Genomic DNA, 8583 nt, shown 5'->3' with positions numbered 1-8583 from the left:
AAACTAACACTGCATAAGATCCTGCTGAGTTATAAACTCTTCAGCACCTACTCTCCAAGCAACTTATGTGGGTTTTTGTAACGTAAACGATTCAAAAAATGTCCCTGAAATGTAGAACAATCTCAGATAATTACTACTGAACAGATTTATGTCAGCACAAAATGACAAGAAGCTATTGAAGTCGAGTCTGCCTGATAGTAATGTAGGTAAACAGTATGAACAACATCTGTACCTGCAGCACCGTAAAGGTGTTCTGACATCATCCATAGGAACTAATTTCACTAGAAACCATTGCAACACTGAAAACAAACTTCAGAACCAGCAATACATACCAGCAAAATAACAGCTTTTTCTTGTCTTGTCAAACAGTCCTGAATGCATATCTCCTTCATTTGCATGGCACTTAATTGAAGTCAAGGGGAATTGTGTTTGTGGAGCCTCAAAAAAGTGTCCATTAATGATCAGAGGGGCAGTCAGGCCAGCTTGAATACAGCGCTCCAAGGGAGTACAAGGAGGGGGGGGTGAAGCCTGCTCTGTTCTTTCTGGAATCAACTTTTCAAGTAATACTAAATAAAAAAAAGATGGCCCTTTCTGGAAAGTGAGTGGTGGCATTATCAGTAGAGCGCAGCGGCTGTGACCTCCGTCATCGTTCTGGTCACATCACTGTGCACAGCAGCAGGTGATGGGGAAACACCTCCTCAAGCTCTCTCTGCCTTTGGTGTGCTGGGCCAGCTACAGAGCTGTCCCTGCTATTGCCTTTCTTGGGAATTAAGTTGCTTTACCAAGTACTGCTTTCAATCCCAAAAGAGAGAAGAAAAATATCTTAATATTTTCTAGCTTTCTCCCATGGTGTTTGATGTTACTATTTGTATAATAGTAATTTAATGTCACTATTAAAATTCAGTTCTGTGGAAAGCAAATGGGTGCATAGCATAGATTTTTTGCCTCTTGAATGCAGAAGTTGGAGTCTATTTGAACGACCACAATAAGTTACGCTTTGCATGGTGGACTCTTTCATTTCTCACGGTCGAATTATTTTACATAGGCTATAATTATACAGCAGCACATCAGTGCTCTCATAAAGTCTGCTGCCTACAATGCAGTGACACCTTATAGCTTACATCTCTGCATCTATATAGTATAGTCCCCATAAAACTATAACATATCTTTGTTTCCAAGATACTGAACCTTGAATGAAATTATGCAAACCCCCTCAATCTACATGCAAAAGGCAGAAAAAGTGTAAGCAAAACTAAGGTGAAGAAGCTACAGATTTGGTGTTCCAAGTATTTTTTAGACTTGCAGTTCACGGCTATGCTTTTGCCTACCTGATTATATGAAGTCATTACTGAAGCAATATTGGACTTCTTTGGATAATTTTTTCCTCCAAAGCTTTCTGTAGTGGTTTCAAGGGCAGTACTGCAGGCCCGTTCGTGTTTCAACCAAAAAAAGTAAAACTCTCCGACTCGCAGTAAACCGTTCTCTGCATAGCTCTAAAACCCGAAACTGCAGTTGTTACTGCTGACTTGTTAATACAACACAGACATCGACATTTCCTGGTTACTGTAAACACTGAAATGCTTTTGGAGTTAATGGAATACAGGTGCTGCCTGACACTACCAAAATGTTCTCACAGAAACAGAGACATTTTTGGATAGAAAGAGCTGCAGATCCACCTAGTCCAGCCCCTTCTTCACAGCATGAATATCCTGCTTCTCAGTGGGAATACCCAGATATGTTAAATGTCATGAAACAAGCATTCTTCCTAAGCTTAAGCTCCTTTATACTTGCAGGAACGGCCGTACCACTTAGCCTGCTGGAACAGAGAGTTCTGTAATGCCAGAGCTGGGTGATGGAGTGGGCTTAGGCAGGCTCTGAGCCGGCTGGGAAACCTTCCCAATGGGGCTGTGGGAAATGATGCTTACAATCAAATTGTCACCAGACTTCACTTTGAATGAGACTCAGACAATACTGCAAACAGCCAATTGGCCCTTCTTTACTGTGGAAGCAAGAAGAAATTTAAAATCAGCCTTAATGATTCAAAATCCTGTAGAACTGTTTAGGTTAATAGGGGTTGGCTTGGGCCTCAGCCAAATTTTGATTCTGGTCATTATAACCTGCCTACCTGAAATTCTATCCCCTCTTGCAACTGGCCACGGCATTCTTTATTTCCTGTCCAAAAACATTAGTAGCATTGCATTTCAATTCTATTAAATATATATTTTTAAAATCTGTTAAATAAGTTAAAATGGTAGCTGTGTGACCAGTAATGAAGGAAGCTCTGTAAAAATCCGTAGCTTGCAATATATTGTTACTTGGCAATATGCTCCCATCAGTCAGTAGCCTGATAACTAGGAAAGTGAGTGTGCGCAGGAGCATTTGTGTATCTGAAAAACCTTCTTACTCTTGTAAGTAAATTGGTTTGAGGAACAATTCCGTTGCGTTGTTGTTAGAACCTGTTGTCAAGATTGATCATGTTTTCCTGTGTAATCCAGGAGAGTTATAAAAAAAAGAATAAGCTCCCAGGCCTCTGAACCAATAGCCAGATATAGTGTGTGCTAAATTGCCACTGACTGCTGCAAGGCTTTTTTACACAAATGTTCCAATTATTTCTGCTGTGATGGTAATAACAGTTGGAAGTTTGAAAAAAAAAAATCTTCGTTTAGACAAGGTCCCAATACAATATTAAGGAAATGAGCACTTTGAGAGCAAAGAAAGATGTCATTTAGAATAATATATTTTTGTCAAGCAACTAAAAAGGAGGGGAAAAATTGGACACCAGAAGCTGGAATGAGAAGAACAGGGGCAATATGCTCCCATATGTGTGCTGAGATACTTTGTGTTTCGACATAGCTGCTCACTTTTTCAAGGGCATTAATCACATCAAAATTTCAAGCTCTGCTTCATTAAAAACCTGCTGTATCTACACACATAAAACGTGTTCCACTTTCCCAGTAGTTTAATCATTGAAGAACTATTTCTTCAATGGCTATTTCTACAGTGACCGGCTTTGCCCAGCCCAAGCTTACATATCTGCAACATACTCTATTTTAAAGATGTCCACAGACCATCTTACGAAAGGAAGTGAAAGCTTATTGGCACTTGGTTTGTTTTGTCCATTCTTCTCCTCTGCTATCTGAGAAATGTGCAAGGGCTTTTGTGGCTGCAATTCTTCGGAATTTCAGCTTAAGTATCAGCTTTGTTGTCTACTGTTCAGTAGAAGCGCTCTGTTTACTCCGACAGTAATCTATCCAATGGTCATTTGTGCCACAGTTACCTCCCTGTCCCCTTTTTCACCATTCTCACAGAACAGAGCATCCTCCTACCTGCCACACAGGGCCTTCACCTGGAGTTCATCATTCTCCTGTGACAATTTAGGCTGAGTTAAGGAGACAAGATGGGAGTAGCGGGGTTATTAAAAAATAATCTGCAAGAGCTAGATACAACTATGATGTGAGATGGAGAGAAAAGTCCAAGTTAAGGCTGGCCAGAACGTGAAAATCCTGCTCTGTGGTAAAACCAGGAAAATGGCAGTTATTTTCCGGAAAAAAATGATGTTTTCTCTAATTTTTATTCTGTAAGAAATTGTTTCTTTGTCAAAAGGAGTTTTCCAGGTGAAAATTCGTGGTTGCTCTAGGAAAAACTTTCATCCCATGTTTACCATCTCACCTTTGTTTTCACTTACTCTGTCCTGATAGATACAATCTGGTCTACTTCAGCGCATCCCAAATGCAAATACTCTGGCAGTTCTCTGCCATTCATTGCAGTTCATCCTGCCTTTATGTTGCATCAAGCAGAGGCTGCTTGGCTGAAGGCTGAAGGCCCTTCCCTTCCCTATCATTTGTTCAATATTAAAAGCTTGATTCACACAGTCTGCCCATACAGGATGCCAGCTTTCATTGTCTACTCATTACATTTTCAAATATGCCTTTGCATGCTTTCTCTAAGAGTGCCCCTCATGCTAGAGAGCTGGTCCTCTGAATGTATAAAGATGATACCACATTAACCTCCTTGGAGACCCTCTTGCTAACTCGCCTTGCGTCAGTGCCTCCAAAAACTACTTCTGGTGTGCTAACACCAGTAGTTACTACGCTGGCCAGTATTGTTTTATTGTTCTCTGGTACTCCACCCTTCCTACCCCAATTAGCTCTTCTCTCCACTGGTGTCTTGTTTTATATTTAGTTCGTAATCTCCTGAGGGCAAAGATTCTACTTTTGCTCCATCCAGTTTCTGGTTCTAAGTGCTTTGATAATACAGTTTATTAATAAGAATAATAATAGAGTACCATCCTCTGTATGAACAGAAGAAAACCTTAATTCCCCTCCGGTCCCTCCACGCCAGTTTTAACAAGGGAGAGGGAGAACAGTCAAACAGCAGATACTTTGTTACTGGAGTCCGTATCTGAGCATACTTAGAGCCTTTTCACAGCGAATACTGCAAGAAGTCCCATTTATTTCAGCATTAATCACTGTGAACAAAAGGGAAGGAATTTGGCCCCGACTAATGAAAGCCAGCAGTGCGCTGCTGTTGGCAAAGTGCGGAGTGATCCTTTCCCAGAGCTTCAGAAAGCTGAAATGGAGAAGGATGAACAGATAGGTGCCAATCTCTTGATAAACTGGGAAAGAGTGAAACTGCTTTATAATTGATCCTTGTTAAAGCTACCTGAAAACTATTATAATTTGCATATGTAAATAATAAGCAAGGAGAGAGTGCCAGGGAACAAGCTGGAATATTTTGTCCTCGTTCACAATGATTCTTATTTTTCTCTATCCAAAATGTTTGTTTGTTTACTTAGATGTCAAAGAGGACACCTACTCATATGCCCTTGGTGCTTTTCACATAACTTCAACCACAGAATTAGTATGCAATTCACTGCAGTCTGCTCTTAGGAAAACGAGCAATGGGAAACCTCAAATCTTTTCTTCCCTTCCAGTGGTAACCCAGACTTACAAGACCACATTCAGGACATTTAGGCTGTGATAGAAAACAAATTCCGGAGCTCTAGGACCCCCCTCAAAGAGATAAAGATCATTGCCAAAGTTATAAATATTACTTGATGTATTTATATCTGAGCTGTCTGAGCTACTATTTGAAGCTACAAGAACTTCAACACCATTTTGAAGATCATAAACTTCAAGAAGCTTCATTAATTTACAGTCAATTCCTGAAGAATTAGATGTATTATAAAATTTGGTATTGTACTGATTAGCATTAGACTGCATCAGTGATCCTGTAGTACTAATTGATTTCCTCTTTTGCTTTATTATTGCTTTTTGAGAGATACAAGTATAAGGAGCTTGTGTCCACTAAACAGCATGCAGTAACCAAGGATGCACTCTTCTCACATTTTCCTCTGCAAGACATATCCTGTTTTGTTCTTCTACAAGCAGAAAAATATTGTGAAATGGTTAAACTAACAAAAAAATCCTGACTCACCATAATTAAGGCCTAGAGGAAAAAAAGGAAAGAAGTTGTACTTTTATCATAGTCTTTCAGTAGTTTACAAACGACAAAACAAGATGTCGTCATTTTTCCCTTTCCTTAGGCCTGATTCTCTTCTTAACAAAGGCATGGGAGTTTTTACAGTGACTTTATTAGAACTAGATCAGGCTGCATACTGGAATCTGTAACAAATTAAAAACACACTGCTAATTAGAGGCCAGATTATTATGTAGTATCAATTAACTTGGCGTTTAATTACCATGGTGATTGGGAGGCACTATAAATTGCTAAATATATAATTAGAACATCAGACTTCTGTGCCACAATGGCATCAGAGCATGGGTATAATTAGCTTAGATTTTCCCCCATTTTACATGCTTGCAAGATTTTCAGACAGACAAGTATCACTTTCGTTCCTGCCAGTATTCTGCTATCAATGAGAGAAGACAAATATCATAGTTCAGCTTCTTTTAAGGCAACTGGGAATTTCCTCCTTTCTGTTCATCATATACAGTGTTTTTATTGCAATTACTCTGAACAGAACCATTTTGGCATGACTAGTATCAAGCAGGGAAACTGCTGCTTCTGTGGAAAGTGTGCTGTCCTTGTCTTTCCCCCAGAAATGTTACCCATCTAGTTCAGGATGTCAGAATGTTTCAAGCTGTAGACAAGAGCACTGATCAGCTGGCTATTTATGCACTTAACCAACAGATGAAAATGCATAGAGGGAGACCAGAACTTTGTCATTTAGTCACTCTTTCTAGCATCTTAAAAGGAAGTGAAACATCTTTGACCTATGAATGATCCCCAACGTACACCTTTCTTCAAGCAGGTTGTGTTGAACAGCTCTTTTTGTAACTGCTACTACTAGGTGTAATACATTAAAAATACCTGTGTTGGTAACTTGACTTCTGAACAGCTGACTGTGATTAAAGGCATAAAATAGGAGTGGGCCAGTTGCTGCATGAGATATTTTCTTATTACTCAATAGCACTGTTTTCTTTGGGGAGAGAAGTACAGTATCTGATCTTGCTGTTGGATTTAGTTTTCCACAATAAAGTACCCGAAATTAGTAAGATTTTTGTCAGTGCCTGCCACAGAGTTTGGTCTAGGCTTGCCAGTTCAGTTCTGCTGCTGGTTATGAAATACAGCCATATCACTGGAGTTTATCTTAGTAACCTGCGGTGAGATATCATGGTATTAGCAATTGCTAGTAGCTCATTGCTAATTAGCTGCTTTCAGTAAACCTGGAAGTTCTAGGGACATTTTTGATAAAGTAACATCTTCAAAAACGGTATAGAAGGGAAGAGAATATCTTTTGTTGTGTTGCTACATTCTGGCCACCACAGAAAGCAACTGCAGAAAGGGAGATCTATCTTCCAGACAGGCTGGACACAGTAGGAGGGTGCATTCAAGTGTGGCTGCCAGAAGAGCGCTGCTGAAGGTGACAGTACTGGCTGACACAGACTGGTGTTTGTGGGTAGTGACACAGCGGTATGATACAAAACCTTCAAACCCGATTTTATGATTTCACCTTTAGACGGTGTGTCACTGCTGATCTTTATAGGGCAGCTGAGTACAGTGTCAGAAACGAATTTCTCATCTCTACCTGGTTCCTAGCGGATAGGAGCCCGTGACAGAAAACAGGCATCATAGATCTTACGTACTGGTAATGGCTGTGTTGGTAGGGAATTAAATAAAGTGAGGCAGAGGTCAGAGGCAGATTTACGGGGCAGAGGAGCTGATTGTAGGAACTGTAATCCTCTCTTCTCCCATTAACATCAGCAGGTGTTTGCTCTGGATCATGGGATGTGGGAGTATTTACGTAATTATGCTGTCCCCCTTCCAGATCTTGGATGCATCTGTCCCTGGAAGGCATCCCTTTTCTCACAAGAGTTTGTCCAGTCATTTGGAGGACACTGTAGCTGGAATTGCAGGAGGAGGAATGACATACAACATCTTCACAAGTTCTGGGCAAGCACATCGTCTCCACTGTATCAGATAAAGTAGAGTAGTTTAAGATGAACCTTTTAAGAACAGGGACAATGGAAAACAAATTCACATCAGAGAGTAAGCAGAAGATGTTATTAAAGCTGAGTGGTAACATGGTATGCATCTGTTTGTTTGCTTTTAGCTTCTATGGGTATTGTTGACATTGCAGTTACGGTTTTAATCTGAACGAGACGGGCATATCGATAATGTTTAACTTGACTACTTCAGTGTGTGGCACTCACTTGCAGGAACATCAGCCTCTTCATCGCGTATCCCGAATACTCTGCAAAAAGAGTTAAGCAGTAAGTAATGGTTTGTAGCTAAATGAAATGAAGCCCTCGTTGTCCTTCTCAGCTATTGGACTCTCAGCTGCCAGTCATGCCAGCAACCATCCACGCCGCGGGTGGCCGGGATAGGGAAGGGAATACCGTTAAAACAGTATTTCCCAGGCGATAGAGGAAGCGGAAACCCCAAACTGGTTTCCTAAATGGGATAAGGGCCCTGATGTTGCGCTCTGGCTCGTCTAGGGATGGAGGAATCGGGATTCCTTTTAGTCTGTGAATGTGTGTAAAAAGTGGGTGCCAGGGTTTAGTTGTGAAACCTCTGAGGAGTGTAAGAGCTTGTTGGAGAAAAGGAGGTGATGCAGGGGTGAGGGAGGCGAGTGAGTGGAATGCAAAGAAAGCGGGAAAGAAATGGGAGAGGCTGCGTTGCGAGGACTGTGGCTTGAGCTCGGGTGGAGAGTCGATAAACAGAGACCTCGGAAAAAACAATTATCTTTTGGCGAAAGCCGCGGCGTGGGTTGAAGCACCTGTGTCAGCTTCCCCAGAAAAAAAAGCAGCCTGATGCTGGCTTTTTGCAGTGGGGCTGGGCCGGCGGCTCCCAGTCCCTGTCAGGGCAACACGAACGCCCGGCCGGCACCGGTGGCCCTGGGCGAGCTGAGGCGGGCAGCCTTTGGCCGGGCAGTTCTCAAGCCAAGGGTCACGGACATAAGCGGGGACACGAAATTTAGGCGCGGGGGCCACGAAATTTAGGCGCGGGACCGCCTGCGGTGGCCCGGGCTTGTCGTTGGTGCCTCAGCCCGAGGGGCGCGGGGGGCGGCCATTTCCCGCCTCCGGCCCCTCACAGGCAGCAGCGGGGCAGACCCTCGCT

The sequence above is a fragment of the Haliaeetus leucocephalus genome, unplaced genomic scaffold (assembly GCF_000737465.1).
Source record: "Haliaeetus leucocephalus isolate CR32 unplaced genomic scaffold, Haliaeetus_leucocephalus-4.0 Scaffold351, whole genome shotgun sequence".
Taxonomy (NCBI): Eukaryota; Metazoa; Chordata; class Aves; order Accipitriformes; family Accipitridae; genus Haliaeetus; species Haliaeetus leucocephalus.
This window is presented reverse-complemented; position numbering follows the sequence as displayed.